This window comes from Pongo pygmaeus, chromosome 1 (assembly GCF_028885625.2).
Source record: "Pongo pygmaeus isolate AG05252 chromosome 1, NHGRI_mPonPyg2-v2.0_pri, whole genome shotgun sequence".
NCBI lineage: Eukaryota > Metazoa > Chordata > Mammalia > Primates > Hominidae > Pongo > Pongo pygmaeus.
In genome coordinates this window covers 88,024,525-88,043,292 of record NC_072373.2, presented here as the reverse complement: position 1 = coordinate 88,043,292, position 18,768 = coordinate 88,024,525, and the positions used below count along the sequence as shown (strand labels likewise).

General features: G+C 39.0%; 1 protein-coding gene across 3 annotated transcripts in view; it reads left to right on the top strand.

Annotated features, from left to right (window-relative positions):
- Positions 1-18,768, top strand: part of LOC129044906 (uncharacterized protein C1orf226) — a 313,541-nt gene that overhangs the window by 46,116 nt on the left and 248,657 nt on the right. The window contains exon 2 of one of the 3 annotated variants that reach the window (XM_063649453.1): positions 361-498. The exons of the other annotated variants lie outside the window; for them this stretch is intronic. The gene's annotated coding sequence lies outside the window, so the exon portion shown is untranslated. The remainder of the gene's footprint in view (positions 1-360; positions 499-18,768) is intronic. 3 annotated transcript variants of the gene reach the window in all.

Genomic DNA, 18,768 nt, shown 5'->3' with positions numbered 1-18,768 from the left:
TTAGAGACGTTTCTCTCCAATATTCTTTGATGTTCCTACATAGATCTGTAGCTTTTTGGGGAGCTGGAGGGTACTCATATATTTCATCTGTTTTGGAACAGGAGACAGCCTTTGTTCCATTGTCCGAATCAAAGTCAAATCCATTTCATTTCTTAAATTTCTTGAGCTCTCATGAAGCTTCTTGCAGATATGTATACCCTAGCACTAGGGAGTAAGAATGGAGTTAAAAGTGCCCCTGTGGATAGCATTAATCAATTTACTAGGACGTAATCTAATAATCAGAAAATGCTGGCTTCAGTTTCCTGGGGACAGGAGCTCATTTTATGCATTTTTTTCTGTTTGCATTGGCTGTCTCTCCAGATATTGCAGGTTTCCATACATTGGTCCTGTCTTCATCAGATTAATGTCAGGTGGTAGCGGCTAGATTCATCTGTGGATTTACTTGCTGCTGCTTAATGGATTGCGGCCTGTGTCTGACACTTTAGTACTGACTGCTTGGTAAGTCTTTTTTTAAACTGGTGAATTCTTGCCAGACAATTTGCCATTAGTGTTTCTTTCTCTGGACAAGGATGCATGAATTCAGGTACCCTAGCTATCATCCTCTTTGTTTAAAAGGAAGGGAGGGAGACATAGGGAAGTCAAGAGACACATTATGAGCCCTGGCAGACATAACTCAGGACTCCCAGGACTTCCTGCTACCCCTCAGCTGGGACTGCTGACCTCACTCCTCCTTGTCTTTCAGACATGCCACTGAGCACATTGGTGAACAAATGTATCATTGTGCTCCCTGAAATAAAAAGGGGGGCTGGTGCTCTGAAAGCACCTTGTCAGGCTGCAGCTAAAGTGCTTTTTGGTTCTCTTTCTGCTAAGATCCCAACTGGCAAGAGTTGGGGCTGTACCGTTCCAGCTCTTTCAGGAAGGCACGGTACAGGAAAAGGTGCCTAGCCCAGGTTGTGTGTGTGTTGTATGCACACATATGTGTTGGGACACATGGGGCTTCCACTGTCCCCTGGGAGCCTAACGATCCTTCATGGCTTCTGGTCATCAGATGATGGACAGGTCCACATATCTGTCTTTTGCTTCCACTTTCTTACCACACATCAGTCAGTGAACATTTATCATATCTTCTAGGCACCAGGCATATCTCATTGTTCTCCTTCACAATGTTGTTATGAGAAGATACAGATAAAAAGATTATGAAATGTTTTATTAATAACAATTGCTTTTTAAAAAATAATTTCAACTTTTTTATAGATTAACAAACACATACAGGTTTGTTCCATGGGTATATTGCATGACATCGAGGCTTGGGGTCCCAATGAATTCCGTCACCCAAACGGTAAACACAGTACCCAACAGATGGTTCTTCAGCCCACGTCTCCCTTCCACCCTCCCGCATCTAGTGGTCCCCAGTGTCTGTTGTTCCCATATGCACGTTCATGTGTATTCAGTGTTTAGCTCCCACTTACAAGTGAGAACATGTAGTATTTGGTTTTTCCATTCTTGCTTTAGTTTGCTTAGGACAATGGCCTCCAGCTCCATCCACGTTGCTGCAAACAACATGATTTCATTCTTTTTTGTGGCTTCATAGTACCACATTTTCTTTTTCCTGTCCACTGGTGATGGGCACCTAAGTTGATTTCATGTGTTTGCTAATGTGAATAGCACTGCAGTGAACATACAGACGGGCATTTGTGTCTTTGTGATAGAATCAAGTGCTTTGTCTTGCTGATATTACAGTCAACTTTTCATTAAAAAACCCCAAACCAAAAACACTCCAGCTGCTGCTTTTCATGTATGAATAATCAGCATTTGTAAATCCTTTATGATAACCATTATGTTTTGAATAGATATATTAGTCAATTGATGTTTCTCAGTTTGCTCCATGTTTACTGAATACCCAGTATACACCCAGGGCTGTGCAAGAGATTGAGGGAGAGGTAGGGGTGTGTCAGACATCTCTTTAGGACTCTGTGAGTTCTTTTCACTTTTGGACTCCATGAAAACCTCATCTCGGATCCTTGGCCTCTCTCCTCAGAAAACTCATCAGCAGGGAGTGGAATTTAGCATATTATTTCCGGGAGCCCATAGACCTATGAGAAAGTTCATGGGGATTTCTAGGTCCCTATGATAAGAGCCACTTGTCTTGATGATAAGGCAAATCATGTGAGAGCTGGATGGTAATTTTGCCATCATCTGCTGCATTTTGGGAGGTAGAGCTACTACTTTTGAGGCCCTCATAGAATGTTTTCCTTTTTAAGAATGATCTAGAAACTGAAATAGTTTCCTGTCATAATAACTGGAAGAGAGGCTGCTTGAGGTCCATGGATGGGAGCTCTTCCAGTAGCCCGTGAGGAAGAGCAGCAAGAGCTCTGGAGAAAGTCTCTCCAGGCATTCTAGAGAGTCTTTACTTTCCTCCAGTTTGGAAATGGGGTCTGGCAGCTCAGTGTCTGACACTGGCAATATGGAACCTGATTAACCTAGAAGGATTTACTACATGGACATACTCTGCAAGCATTAAGCTCGTGTGTCTGCTTTTCCCTAAGAACTGTATATAGTGTCCTTGCTTTTAATTTCTGTTTAGATAAAGCAGAAATCTCTTTTGGGTTTACTCCACATTCTATAAAAGCCAAAAAACAAAACAAAAAAACAACAAATGGTAAAATATAAGCGAAGGACTTGTACTGCTGCTATTCTTTTTTTATTTAAAAATTGCCAACAGAAAGAGGGTTCAGTCAGTTTAAGAGAAGTATTAGGAACCTACTTGCATGGCTCTTTATTCTTCCCTTACTAAAAATTTATGGTAGTCTCCCTAATTCTTTATGCGGCTCTAGCTTTCTCTTGGATCCCAGAGTACTTAACAGCCAGGGCGAGGGAATCTCTCTCTTGTCTTTGTGAGGTATTGAAGGGTAGCAAAAGGTATTCTTTTCAGATGAAGGGATTTACAGAGGCACTTGGAATTGCGTAGAATCGTCCTCTGAAGCCTTGAAGAGTGAAACATATTAGGGATCCTTGGCTTGTTGTAAAGGAAATGGATGGCATGGGGGAGGCAGCAGAGATGGTAACAGTTGGTATATGGCCAAAGTGACAAATACGACCTATCCTGTGAATAATAGGATGTCTTTGGTGCTGCTGGTGGGAGTGTAAATTGGTACAACTTCTTAGGAAAGCAACTTGATTTTATATATATGTATATGCATATGTATATGGTATATACATATGTATATGATATATACACATGTATGTGTATATATATGTACATATCAAAATATACCCTTTAGCTGAATAATTCTTTAACCTAGGAATCTATTCTAAAGAAATAGCCTAAATATTGTAAAATATTTTTTGCATTATATCTTTACATTCATCAATTTTATTTATAATAATGAAAAATGGAAAGACAGCTTAAGTGCTCACAATTGAGGAATTTTTATGTAAGTGGCCAAATGATAAAAATTTATGCAGTTATTAAGCTTGTTTATAAACAGGGAAACAAGGAAAGAATTGGGAACCTGGTGAAGGAAATAAGGAGAGAATTTGTATTAGTCCATTTTCACTCTGCTGATAAAGACATGCCTGAGACTGGGTAATTTATAAAGAAGAAGAGGTTTAATGGACTCACAGTTCCATGTGGCTGGGAAGGCCTCACAATCATGGCAGAAGACGAAAGTCGTGTCTTATGTGGCGACAGGCAAGAGAGAAAATGAGAGCCAAGTGAAAGGGGGGAACCCCTTATGAAAACATCAGATCTCGTGACACCTATTTACTACCATGAGAACAGTATGGGGGAACTGCCCCCACCATGATTCGATTATCTCCCACTGGGTCCCTCTCACAACACTTGGGAATTACAGGAGCTACAATTCAAGATGAGATTTGGGTGGAGACACAGCCAAACGATATCAGAATTCTTTTAGATTTTTTCCGCCATACCTTTTAACATATCTTTCTCCACGTTCTGTTGCCACTCAGATATTTACAAAAGTGTAGATGCCTCTGCTCCCTAAACCCAGTGTTCATCTCTTTTGGATATGGGTTCTGAAAAGACCTCTGGCACTGTAATTTCCTGTTCACCTACATCTCTGATGAGCAGAATTTCTCATGAGGAACTCAGCTGGGTGATCACTGCAAAGTGCGTTCGAGGCCTATAGAGAGATGCCTTTCTGCTAAAGAACCTGGCACACTAGGATTTTTTTTTTTTTTTTCATTTCAAAAACTGCATTTGAGAGGGGTAAACCGATCACTTCAGACTTGGAGAGAATTTTTTTTTTTTTTTTTTTTTTTGAGACAAAGTCTTGCTCTGTTGCCCAGGATCAAGTGTAGTGGCACGATCTTGGTTCAGCCTCCCAAGTAGCTGGGATTACAGGTGCATGCCACCACACTCGGCTAATTTCTATATTTTTAATGGAGACGGGGTTTGGCCAGGCTGGTCTCAAACTCCCGACCTCAAGTGATCCGCCTATCTCTCAAAGTGCTGGGGTTACAGGTGTGAGCCACCGTGCCCAGCCTTGGAGAGAATGTTTAATTCAACCTTCTGATTGTGCAAACCAGGAAACTGAGGCCAAGTGAATGTCTCCAAATGTCACAGCTGGTAGTGACAGATATGGCATCTCCATTTCCAGAGGAAGACGGTGGAGGACACTAGTTTTGCCCTTTACAGCTGTGTGACTTTGGGCATATCATCTCCTGAGAGTCTCAGGAAGTGGTAAACTGAGGAGACTGTGTAAGTGCTTAGCACCATGTCTGCCATATATGAAGTGCTCAGTAAATGTTAACTATTATAAACAATAACAATAAAAATAACAGTGAAAGTTAGTAATCACTACTTTTTATTGTTTTTGACTCCGGCTTCTCTAATTATCTGGATTGTCTCAGGAAGTAGAACCCTCGCCTCTTTGGGGATGTGGGATAATTCTTCAGATCATGTTCCCACACAGAGTATATAAAGCAATAATTGAATGTTTGCGGTTGGGGCACAGTAACCCATTTCTAAATATTGTAGTTAAGGTCTTTTGAAACAAGCATATTACAATGCAGGTGAACCTCTGTTTTGACAACCTAGTATTTAAAAGCTGGAATTTATCAACAGATAAATTAGGATGATTACTGTAATTGCAAATGACCTCTTGTTACAAGACAATTAATTTCAAGGAATATTTAAGTAGAGAAGCTCCCATTGATTATTATAAGATTATTCACTGACACTTTTTCTCTAGATAATAATTAGCAAATGTAAATGATAGCAAGACATGTGATCTATTGTTGAGGGAAACTTGGCTTCTAATGATAAGTGTCCAGAACAGTGCTTTCAGATATCATCAGTGTTAAAAAACCCCAGTGCCAAAAAGTGCAATAAACTCTCTGGTGGGCATGTAACAAAATAAGAATTATTTCAATTTTTATTTCACACAGGATGACTAAATCTGAAATTGAATTATAGGGAAGAGTAGACAACCCTCCAGAAGCCAAGGTCACATTGTGCTACGCATGTAGTAGGTCTTTGGGAGATATATCATAAGAACTTTTTATTATGTAAAAATTAAAAATATATGAAAGTAGAGAGAATGATATAATGAATCCCCATTTTTTTTTTTTTTTGAGACAAAGTCTGGCTCTGTCATCCAGGCTGGAGTGTAGTGGCATGATCTCGGCTCACTGCAACCTCCACCTCCCAGGCTCAAGTGATCCTCCCACCTCAGCCTCCTGATTAGCTGGGACTATACGCGCTTACCACCATGCCTAGCTAATTTTTTTATTTTTTGTAGAGATGGGGTTTCACCATGTTGCCCCAGTTGGTCTTGAACTCAGCTCAAGCGATCTGCCTACCTCAGCCTCCCAAAGTGTTGGGATTACAGGTGTGAGCCATGGCACCCAGCCCCCAATTTTTAATTACAACTAACGTTACAGGATATAAACTTCTTTAATTTTATACTTGTATATTTTTCTTTTTATTCAAAATCTTGGTTCCTAATATTATGTAAATATAATTATTTGTTTTATCAACAGTATATATAGAATAGTTTTAAAAATACCAATATTTCTGCAATAATACTGCAGGTCTCTTTGTGCTTAGAATCTATTCCACGAGTATTTATTGTTAAAAATACTGTGTTCCGAAGATCTTTGAAATATTGACTTTCTCCAGTGCTTATGCCACCAATTTGAGATAATAGTAGATTCATTTGTTTTCAGTTTGTTTCCAAGCTTTACTGATTTTTAAAAATTTTTTACTTTTTGAATATCTAAAACACTTGATTCCAAATTCAAAGCTACTAACATGGTATATTCAGAGATGTCTACTCTCGGCTCACTGCAACTTCTGCTTCCTGGGTTCAAGCAATTCTCCTACCTCAGCTGCCTGAGTAGCTGGGACTAACAGGCATGTGCCACCACGCCTGGCTAATTTTTGTATTTTTAGTAGAGACAGGGTTTCGCCATGTTGGCCAGGCTGGCCTCGAACTTCTGACCTCAAGTGATCCTCCTGCCTTGGCCTCCCAAAGTGCTGGGATTACAGGTGTGGGCCACTGTGCCCCAGAGATACCTACTCTCTACGCTGTGTCCTCTTTCACCCTATATGTAAACAAACTTTAAAATTAGTTTTTGGATAATATTTTCAGTCTTTGTCTTTTGCATATGTAAAAATATATATTTCCTTCTCCTTCCTAAATCTAATAAAAGGGAGCATATTGTACTTACTATTCTGTGTATTTGAAATTTTTAAATTTTTTGTTTTGAAATCGTTTCAAACACAGAGGAAAATTACAAAAATAGGATGAAGGACTCCAATTTACCCTTCACCCTGCTTTCCCCAGTCTCCCTCTCTCATATTCATTGATTGCTTCATCTATCTATATACATACACACATTGCTTTTTTCTTGAACCATTTAAGAGTAAGTTGCAGACAAGATGTTCCTTCTTCTATAAGTCCTTCAGAGTGGATTTCCTAAAAACAAGAATATTTTCTTATATAATCATAGTACAGTTGTCGAATTAAAAAAAAATTGAGGCAATACCATTATCTTCTCTACAGACTTTATTTAAATTTTACCATTAATATTCTATATAACAAAATAATTTTTGTTCTTGTCTAGGATCCAATCCAGGCTAGTGTAATACATCTAGTTGTTATATCTCTTTAGTCTCTTTAATGTGTAGTAGTTTCATTTTTCTTTGTCTTTCATAACCTTATTTTTAAATTTCAGTAGCTTTAGGGGTACAAGTGGTTTCTGGTTACATGGATGCATTGTATAGCGATGAAGTCTGGGATTTCAGTGTACATATCACTCGAGTAGTGTACATCGTACTTACTAGGTAGTTTTTCATCTTTCACCCTGTCTTGCCCTCCGGCCTTCTGACTCTCCAATGTCTGTTAGACCACTCTGAATGCCTTTGCATACCCAGGGCTCAGCTCTGACTTGTAATGAGGACATGTGGTATTTGTTTTTCAATTCCTAAGTTACTTCAGTTAGAATAATGGCCTCCAGCTCCTTCCAGGTTGCTGCAAAAGACATTATTTCATTCATTTTTATGGCTGAGTAGTATTCCCACACACACACACACATACACATACACACCATATTTTCTTTTTCTTTGAGATGGAGTTTCGCTCTTGTAGTCCAGGCTGGAGTGCAGTGGCACGATCTCGGCTCACTGCAACCTCTGCCTCCCAGGTTCAAGCGATTTCCTGCCCCAGCCTCCTGAGTAGCTGGGATTACAGGCGCCCGCCAGCACGCCCAGCTAATTTTTTGTATTTTTAGCAGCAATGGAATTTTGCCATGTTGGGCAGCCTGGTCTTGAACTCCTGACCTCAGGTGATCTGCCCGCCTTGGCCTCCCAAAGTGCTGGGATTACAGGCGTGAGCCACCACGCCCAGCCACACACACCATATTTTCTTTATCTGCTCATCAGTTGATGGGCACTTAGGTTGATTCCTTGTCTTTGCAATTGTGAATTGTGCTGCAGTAAATAGATGTATGCAGGTGTCTTTTTGATGTAGTGACTCATTTTTCTTCTGTAGATACCCGGTAGTGAGATTGCTGGATTGAGTGGTAGATCTACTTTTAGTTCTTTAAGAAATCTCCATACTGTTTTCCATAGAGGTTGTACTAATTTACATTCCCACCAGCAGTGAGTAAGTGTTCCCTTTACACCACATCCATGCCAACATCTATTGTTTTTTGACTCTTTTTTTTTTTTTTTAAGATGGAGTCTCACACTGTCACCCGGGCTGGAGTGCAGTGGCACAAGCTTGGCTCACTGCAACCTCCACCTCCTGGGTTGAAGCAATTCTTTTGCCTCAGCCTCCTGAGTAGCTGGGATTACAGGCACCCACCTCCATGCCCAGCTAATTTTTGTATTTTTAGTAGAGACAGGGTTTCACCATGTGGCCCAAACTTGTCTCAAACTCCTGAGCTCAGGCAATCTGCACACCTTGGCCTCCCAAAGTGCTAGGATTACAGTCATGAGCCACCGCGCCTGGCCTGAATTAATTTTTATATATGGTGAGAGATAGGTATCTAGTTTCATTCTTCTCTGCTTGTGGCTGTCCAGTTTTCTCAGCATCATTTGTTGAATAGGTATCCTTTCCCCAAGGTATGTTTTTGTATGTTTTGTTAAAACTTGGTTAGTTGTAAGTATTTGGCTTTATTTCTGGGTTCTCTATTCTGTTCCATTGATGTGTATATCTGCTTTTACTAGTACCATGCTGTTTTGGTTACTATAGCCTTGTAGTATAATTTGATGTCCAATAATGTGATTCCTCCAGATTTGTTCTTTTTGCTTAGGATTACTTTGGTTATTTCAGCTCTTTTTTGGTTCCATATGAATTTTAGGATTGTTTTTTCTAATTCTGTGAAAAACTATATTGATATTTTGGTAGGAATTACATCAAATCTGTAGATTGTTTTGGGTAGTATGGTCATTTTCATGATATTGATTTTTTCCAATCCATGAGCAGGGAATGTATTGCCATTTGTTTGTGTCATCTATGATTTCTTTCAGCAGCATTTGGTAGTTCTCCTTGTAGACATCTTTCACCTCCTTGGTTAAGTATATTTCTAGATATTTATTTTATTTTATTTTTGCATCTATTGTAAAAGGAATTGAGTTCTTGATTTGATTCTCAGCTTGGCAGTTGTTGGTGTATAGCAGTGCTATTGATTTATGTACATGGATTTTTAACCTGAGACTTTGCCGAATTCATTTATCAGAGCTAGGAGTCTTTTGGAGGAGTCTTGAGGCTTTTCTAGGTATAAGATCATATCATTGGCAAACAATGTAGTTTAACTTCTTCTTTTCCAATTTGGGTGCCCTTTATTTCTTTCTCTTGCCTGATTGCTCTGGCTAGGACTTCAGGCCTCCTTACATTTTGACCAGTTATTTTGTAGAATGCCCATTATTTGGGGTTTGCCTGATATTTTCTCATGATTAGATTCAGGGTTAGCATTTGGGACAGGGAAGCCACAGAAATGATGACATATCCTTCCTAATGCATTGTATCAGGAGCCACAAAATATTGGTTTGTTCCATTTTTGATGATGTTAACCTTCACAGTATGGTTAAGGTATGCTTTTTTTTTTTTTTCTCTCTGTAATTTTTTTTCACTTAACAACACTTAATTTCCACATCCTGGAGATCATCCATGCAAGTATATGGAATGCTTTCTGACTCTGTTTTAAAGCCATATAGTTTATTCTGATGAATGTGGTTTATTCAACTTGTTTTCAATAGATTGATATTTGGACCATTTCCAGCCTTTTGCTTTTACAAATACTGTCACAATATCCATATGTATACACATATATATAACCATGTGGATAAATCATTTAATAATTTTCCAGTTTGTTTTCAGTGTAGATTCCTGGAAGTGGGATTTCTGGGTCAAAGGTAAATGCATATGCAACTTTGCTATGTATTGCCAAACTTCTCTCCATAAAGAATATACCATCTTACATTCCTGTAGCAATGATTGTTTCTCTATACTATGGCCAACAGAATGTATTGTCAAACTTGGATTTTTACTTATCTGATAGGTGAGAAATAGTATCCCTGTAGAGTTTTAATTGTATTTCTTTTGTTATGAGTGAGATTGAGCATCTTTTCATTTAAGGGCCACTGGCATTTGTTTTTCAGTAAATCATTTGCTTATATCTTTTACCATTTTTTTTTTTTTAAAATCAGGGTTTTGGTCTTTTCTCAAAATTTAGGAGCTTGTTGTATATTAGGAATATGAGCCCTTTGTGATATGTTGTAAGCTTTTTTTCTACTTTGTCATTTGTCTTTTGATCTTACTTATGGTATTTCTCTACCCCAACCACATATAATTTTTAGTCTGAAAACTTTTTAAGTTGAAAGTATAGTGCAATGACCTCATATTCTCCATCTGGGTTTACAAAGTTTTAATAAATTTGCCATATTTGTGTTACAGCTCTTTATACACATAAACATTATTTTACTATTCCATCTGAAAATAAATTGTAGGGATTATTGGTACTTCATCACTGAATACTTAAGGTAAACATCCTAAATGTATTAGTTCGTTCTTGCATTGCCATAAAGAAATAACCTGAGACTGGGTACTTTATAAAAAAAAAAAAAAAAGGTTTAATTGGCTTACAGTTCTGCAAACTGTATAGGAAGATTGATGCTGGCATCTTCTCTGCTTCTGGAGAGGCCTCAGGAAACTTACAATTGTGGAAGAAGGCGAAGGGGGAGTAGGCTCTTCACAAGGCTGGATCAGAAGCAATAGAGAGATGAAGGTGCCACACACTTTTAAATGACCAGATCTTATGAGAACTCACTATCGCAAGGACAGTACCAAATGGAATGGTGCAAACCATTCATGAGAAACCCGTTCCCATGATCCAGTCACCTCTCACCAGGCCCCACCTCCAACACTGGGGATTACAATTTGACATGAGATTTTGTGGGGACATAGATCCAAACCATATCACTAAGAATAAGAACAAACCACTGCATATAACTACAAACATTTTTACACCAAAAAAATGATGATTTGCTTATGGTATTTTTTTGTTTTGCTATGCTTTTACATAGTTTACATAGTTTGTATGCTTTTATATAATTACATTTATTAATCTCTTATGTTAATGCTTCTGGATTTTGAAGTATAGCAAGATTTTGGTCAATTGCAGGGTATTAAGGAAATCATCCATGTTTTCTTTTAGTACTTGGATTTTTTTTTTAAATGTAATTCATATCTTTCATTCATTTGATATTTATCCTAATATGCAGCAGAAGGTAAAAAATCTAATTTTATATTTTCTAAATGGCAACCTGGTTGCCCCAACATTGTTTATTAATAAGTTAAATTTTTTTCTCCACTAAATGAAAATACGCGTTTACCATACACTACATTTCTGTATGCACTTGGGTTTTTAAAAGTACTTTCTATTGTGTTGCATTTTCTATTTTTGGGGGTATATTAATTCAGTTGAATTGTTATTTCAATTCACTCAACAATCTCTATTCTCCTATAGTTCAATTCTAATCACAAAGTATTCATTTCTTATACATATATACAAAAATTTATCATGCCAGAATGAAATATTCAATATTATATTAAATATTGATAATTTTCTTCATCATTATTCAACACCCCTTAACAAAAACGCCTCAAAAAAATTTGTATTCTAAACCTAAGTGTATTTGTAATCTTCTTTAATAGAGGATAGATTTTCCTATTTTTTTTATTATCCATTTTCTCTTCTCTTTTTATTCACAAGGTATGTAGTTAAGTGTCTGCTATTTGCAAGGTAATTTGTTAGCCTATGAATTCTACAAACAGGGAAAAAAAATCTGTTTCACATCCCACCCCCTGCTTTCTTTTGTTACTTGAAGAAATCAATTTAAAATGAGGATTTTTCTGGACCACCGGGGATCAGCTGCTGTCCTGTGAGGCCAGCCTGGGACTTCCCTGTTAGCCGTTTAGCTTAGTGGCTGTTGAGTCACTTAAGGGTGGATTCCAATGGAACCATTGATTCTTTTCCCCAGTTTTAGGAGATTCTCATTAGGTCCTGATAACCCCTAGCTTTATTTCACCTTTTACTCTGCAGACAGGGATTTGAAGGAATACATTGTTGTATGCTAAATGCATCAGGTTTTTTTTTTTTTAATGTTCTTGTCATTTCATGCCAAAGTGTTTTGGGTCCCCAGCTAAGCTCTGCCTCCTTGGTACCTGTGTTTTCTGTGTGTTCGTTCCTCTTTAAGACTCACTTAAGCCTTCATCTGACCGTTCTAGCCCTCTGTGATCTGTCTTTCCTCAGGATTCTCTGTCCCCTCAATTGGCCTGAGGTCACACATGCCTTGTGTTATTGTATAACTGGTTTCTTTAGGTGTCCTCCCCATAATTGTATAAGTAGGCTGGTCTCTCTGCCATCCAGCCTCATTTTTTAACCCTGATTGTTGCCCACTAGCCCACAGCATCTACTCCCTATTCTGCTCAGACCAGTCCTGTCCCTGCCCTGCGTCACACAATGTGTTTTCCTACCTCTCACGTTTTCCCTGCCTAAATATCCTTTGCTTCTATAGATCTATTTATCCTAATAGGCTCAGCTCAAATCTGCATCCTCTGAAGCTGTCCCTGATCTCTGTTTCATTAGCAAATCGTACAGTCCCTTTAGAACCCTTAATACATTGACACTGGTCTTCATGAGAATGTGAGCTCCTTGAGTTATTGATTCTGTTTTATTAAACTACTCTATCTCTTGGTAAGCCTGGTGTTGGGTCCACAGCAGATGCTCAACTATGTATTGAAAAAACTGAATCAATCTTCCTAGCCACCAGGGCACTGCTGACCCATCACCAGCCCCTCGAGGACATGCTATCTCCCTCTTTTTGACCTAGGCAGTGTTTGCAGAGCTTATGACACAGCTAAATGCAATATCATGCCTGTATTGTCTGTGATTGATTTATGCATATTAACTTTTCCCATCTAAATTGTAAGTCCCTTGAGGATAGAGGCCTCTAAGTCCCACAGTAATGAATATGCTTAATTAATTACTTGGGTTTAATTTATACTTGTTGGTTGAGTGTCGAGTATAAACCTTTCACTAAGGGAGATGCTGTGCTAGACTTTCTATCTTTCTTAGTACCAAATTTAGTGCTGCAATGTAGAAATAACAACTGCTACCATACATTGAGCTTCTGTTCAATGTATGGCATTACAGACATTGTATATATGTACAGGTGGAGTTACAGCTATTTCTGATAATGGCTATAATAACAATAGCCCTATAAGGAAGATTGCATTTTCTTCATTTTGCAGATGAGAAAACAAAGGCACAGAGAGGGTAAGTAACTAAGCTAAGATCCCTCAGCCTGTAAGTGGCAGAACTAGGATTTGAATTCAGGTCTTTCTGACATTAGAGACCACAATGCTCAATAACAAATATGTGAATTTTTATTTCACCCCAGTGGTCAATTGTGGTGCTTTGCACCTAGTGGATACTTACTGGTTACCCTTCAAGAGCTGTTAAGAGCTTTAGTACTACAGGTGTTGAGCATTCAGCTGCCCTGCTCTGTTTCTCAGGCAGTATCCCTGTGACTATGCTGGCATCTGCTGAAAGCCCTGTTCTTGCCACCTCCCAAGAATAGGAGGAACAGACAAGTACATTAGGCCATCTCTGCTGAGGTTTCCCTCAGAGTAAGACTTATTTAAGGCAGGGAAAAGGCTTTTCTAGAGGCTTCCTTTTTATAGAGAAGAATGAAACCACTGAGAAGTCACCTAGTCTAGCATTTTAAAACTTGACTCTGCAGTCAGCCAGGCAGATGACATGTCAGTTTTATTAGAATAAAAACTGCTTAGTGTGTACCCTAACATTTGGTGGGTGAATGGATTGTTGATCATCAGAATCATCTAAGGAATTTTAAAAAATGATACTAATTCTCAGTCCTTACTCTAGACCTAACAGATTTTTTGGATTGGGATCAAGTAGGTCGGGTAGTCCAGATTTGGCATCTACAAATTTAATTCCCTTCCATCTTTTTATAGATAAAAGAAAATTGAAACTTAGGCAAACAGGTTTAGAAAAAAGACTTAGTTGTGAGTGAAACAGAAATGCTTTCCTATTTTCTTACCATTTTCTGCAACTGGAGGAGTTTCCCCTTCAAACTTGTATGGCAGGGGCCAGTGAATATAGTGAAAAGCATGTCCCTTTAGAACTAATGCATATTTTATATTTGATCGAATGTTTGAACGCTTGCTTGTGTTCTGTGCTAGGTGCTAGGTTTCGAGTTTCAAGGAATCTTTAGTCTTGTGGGCTCTCAGTGCAGTAGGAAGCATATATAATAAGCAAATAACTGTATTAAAATAACTTTGTTAAATAAGCCTCTTTCCATGGGAAATCATGGACTTAACTATTCTTGGCCCACATCCCTCAACAGCTAGTATAATAAAGACCCTAATATCTCTATGCTCCCCTTTCTGCCCTATTGTGGCTTGTCACTTGACACAGAATCAGCTGCATTTTAATAATGCAGCAAGCCACAATAGGGCAGAAAGGGGAGCACAGAGATATTAGGGTCTTTATTATATTAGCTGTTGAGGGATGTGGGCCAGGAATAGTTAAGTCCGTGATTTCCCATGGAAAGAAGCTCTCATTTAGATTGGTAAACAGACTGATCCAAAGTGCAATGTCCTTGCAGGGACATTTCCCTGGGAGGTTGGAAAGTATTCAAAGGTGATTTGATTTAGCTGCTGTCCAAGCTCAGCTGAAACAGCCCGTTTTATGGGCCTCTTGGACCATTCTGTGAGCTCCAGTGTTATAAGGTGGCATTTTTTTTTTTTTTTGGTTGGGGGGATGTGATTAAGATAAAGAGAGGAGGAGAAGGCATCAAGGTAGACAGAAAATGATTTTACATATGGCCTCAGTCAGTATGTCTGGCATTTAATCCCTGTACTGCTGTCAAACTTTGGGCAAGTATCTACAGTTCTTTAATCTTTAGGCCTCTTAACTGTGAAACAGAGGTAGCAACCTTGTTTGCTTATTTAATGGGATTGTCACCAGGATCAAATGAGATGTGTGAAAATACTTTGAAACTGTAAACTGCACAGTGAAGGGTCCTTTAAATGACTATTAAGAAATCTATTTGGTGATAATGGCATGTGTGTGTCCCAGACATGTGATGATCCCTAGGCCTGCCTGGAAGGTGGGCTGAAACATTATGATCATGGTGGAGGATTATGGGAAGTTTCAAAGTACAGTTCCTGGGAGGGTGAAGGACGCCTGACTCTGCCAAATACCAGATGTGCTATACCAAACATAATGCTCCTTCTAACAGAAGGTGATGGCATCCTTGGATTCTTTGGGAAGGTGACACACATTGGAGGAAATGCAACTCAAATATGCCTCCCCAGGCAAGAGAATTCATAGGAAGAAGCTTGCGATGGGAGGATTTACATCTGGAGAGATTAGAGTAGATGGATACAAAGTGATGCTAGTATGTAAAATAATTTTCTACCCACCTCGATAAGATCGTCATAGGAGAAATGACGTTTGTAGAAAGATAAAGTCAAGAAAAAAATACAGAGATTTCTCCGTGACCTTCAGGTCTAGTGAAACACAGGAGAATTGCCTTTGGACAGGATTTTGTGATAAAGTGAGATCACGGGAATCGGATGATTATTATTTAATGATAGCACTTAATAATTGCTCAGCCTAATCTTAGCTCATTAAAGCAATATGGAAAGTAGTAGTAAACTTGGTTTGAAACTGTTATTGGTATAAAATATTTTGATGATGACATAATAGGAATCTATAGCAGAGCTTCCCAACCCACAGGTCTCCATATTGATTCCTCCAGCCCTGCAAATCTATGAGTGACCCCTCCCAGGTTCCACACTCCTTCAGTTTTCCCCAGTTACCAGTGTTCTGGGTGCCATGGATAAAGGTCTGTTTCTGAAACAAGAGCTCTCTTCTTGCTGAGATTCTCCACTTTGCCTGAATGTGCCCCAATTTCCTTGTTTGCTCTGGCTCTTCTGTCAGAGCTATACACTTACTTGTCTTTTCCTTTGTGATCTCTTTTGACTTGGTGCCTAATGGAAACTTCTGTGTCAGTGAGGTCCAGTGTGATAGTAAATGATGGAATACTGCGATATCACGTGTTGGCTGAGATTTCTGGGTCCATTGCTTCATATCCCATCTGAGTTCATTCTGTAGCAGCCATTTACCTAAAATATTTTCCAGGTGTGTGCTTATATTAGTCCACTTAATTTGTCTATATTCTTGGGTTTAATCTTTGAAATTTTGAATTAAACCGTATTAACAAAGACAAGTCATTATTTTATTAGATGCACTGTGTTGGTAATGCTTTCCTAAGTTGCCTCAGAAGATCTTCTAATCTTAACAAATGTTTTGTCATATTTCATCCTTTATCTATCTTATCTATTGATTCTTGCCTAGGACCAATTATCATAGATATCATACCCGTCTTGGTTACCATTGTGACTAAACCCAGATACCATTTATAGTTTTCTCTAAAAGTCTATGAATGAGATCATACTCTCTTGGTGTCTTATTATTCTAAAAGTGTGATATTTTATGTGAACTAGATTTTAGAGCAAGCTTTCCTTTTTATAATCTGGCAGCAGTATAAATTGTTGATGTTTATTCTTCTTCTATCCCTTTTACATGATAGATGAATCTGTTCAATTTTGGCTTTTGAATGACTCATACATGGTTAGCATTCTGCTGTGGCATTGGGTGGTCTTTAGCATTTTATTGGACTATTTTATGAAACATCTCCAAAGAAATATGTTGGAACTGGTATTTATTACCTTAATCTTATTGTCTACCTTGAGAAGTTGCTAACTAAATGTTTTCTCCAGCTTTTCCTTAATTGCAGTCTGGTTAACTCCTCTCAACTGCAGGAAGCCAAGGTATTTATAGATTGTTGTTATTATTTTTTGTGGCCGGTAGAAGTAATCGGCATTCAACGAATGCCAAGAACATGCTTGGCATGAAGTAGTACATAGAATTAGATCCAGTTCCTGCCCCATGAACTTGATGTGAGATAATCTAACTGGGGAGGAGAGAAGGAAGAGAAGACATTTTCAAAAAATTGTATCTCTTCTAAAATTGGTAGAAAATGAATTTCAGTTTAAAAGGAAACCTTAAGAATTCAATTAATAGGATAAAACACAGGTGAAACAGTCAATAAAAGCTAAGACAGTATTTATGCTAAATTCATGAATCTAAGGAGTGAGTTATAGTAAGCCCTGGTATAATGGATGATTTATCTCAAAGCAAGACTGGGCTGGGAGCAGTGGCTCACACCTGCAATCCCAGCACTTTAGGAGGCCGAGGCAGGCAGATCACATGAGGCCAGAAGTTTGAGACCAGCCTGGCCAACATGGCAAACCCCCATCTCTACTAAAAATACAAAAATTCCAGGTTTGGAGGTGCATATGTAATTCCAGCTACTGGGGAGGCTGAGGCATGAAAATTTCTTGAACCACGAGGTGGAGGTTGTACTGAGCTGAGATCACACTACTGCACTCCAGCCTGGAGTGACAGAGGGAGACTTTGTCTAAAAAAAAAAAAGTAAAACTGTAGTGCTGTAAATGGGGGAGGAGAGGAAGGAGGGGAGGGAAAAAGTCAAGATGCAGAGATGCATGCATTCAGTGGAAGGATTAAGGAATCCTGAAAATTACCCTGAATTCATCTCCCTCTCTAACAGCCACATCTGATCAGTTTCCAAGTCCTGTCCCTATCATCTCCCAGATATCCTCTCCTCCTATCCCTGATTCTTTTGCTCTGTTTTATGTCCTTCTTATCTGTCACTGGTCTCTTGTCATGTCCTCTCCAATCTATCATCCATGAAGCAGCCATATAAACCTGATCAAAGTTGGTTGCTCAAAATCCTTAGGTGGCTGCACATGACTTAAGAGTAGCAATGCAAGGCCCTCATGACCTGACCCTGCCTGTGTGTTCAGCCTCATCTCATCTGACAGAGGACTTGTAGCATCTGAACACACCAACAGGCCATGCTGACTCAACTCTCCATTTCTGTGCATGCTGATATTCCTGCCTAGAATGGGCTGCCTTCTCTATTTCTATCCAACCAACTATTTATCCTTCAAGTTCAAAAATTATCTTCTCTGTGAGTACTTCTGACTTGCATCCCAGCAAATTAGATGTTTGCCCTTCTGTGCTTCTGCTGGACTTGGTAGATATAACCTTATTACAGCAGTGACCTTAGCACATTGTCTCTGTTGAATCATATGTCTCTCTTTATGTGTACTGTTAGCGTTTAGAAGATAGATGTCATGTCTTTTGTTTTTTATGTCCTTAGAGGTAATGGTTGCTGGCTGATGGAAGGACTGGCTGGGTCATGTCAGGCTGCAGGCTACTCAAGGACAGTGTGGATACTGAGTATCTGCAAAGGTTTTCGACTTTCATATACTGCAAGGGGGAAAGACGGGCTCTTGGAATTGTGGGAAGATGAATTTATTTCTCATTCTGGAAGGTTTCCAGTACTGGAGGACAGGAACAGTTGGTACAAATGTCCTGGATTTGTGGGTATAATCTTGATGGGGGGACACCTGTTCTGTCTGCAGAACTGGCATTTATTTTGGACCCTGAGAAGCAGAAGCCTTCTGCATCTCCCAAGGGGGCAGCCAGGTCTGTGCAGGGAGGTTGCAGACCCAAGTTTGCGTTGTAATACAATTACTCTCACCATCTGGGGTTCTGCCTTAAAGCATGAGGGTGACTTGAACACTTCTGACCTCTGGAAACTTGGGGACGGTG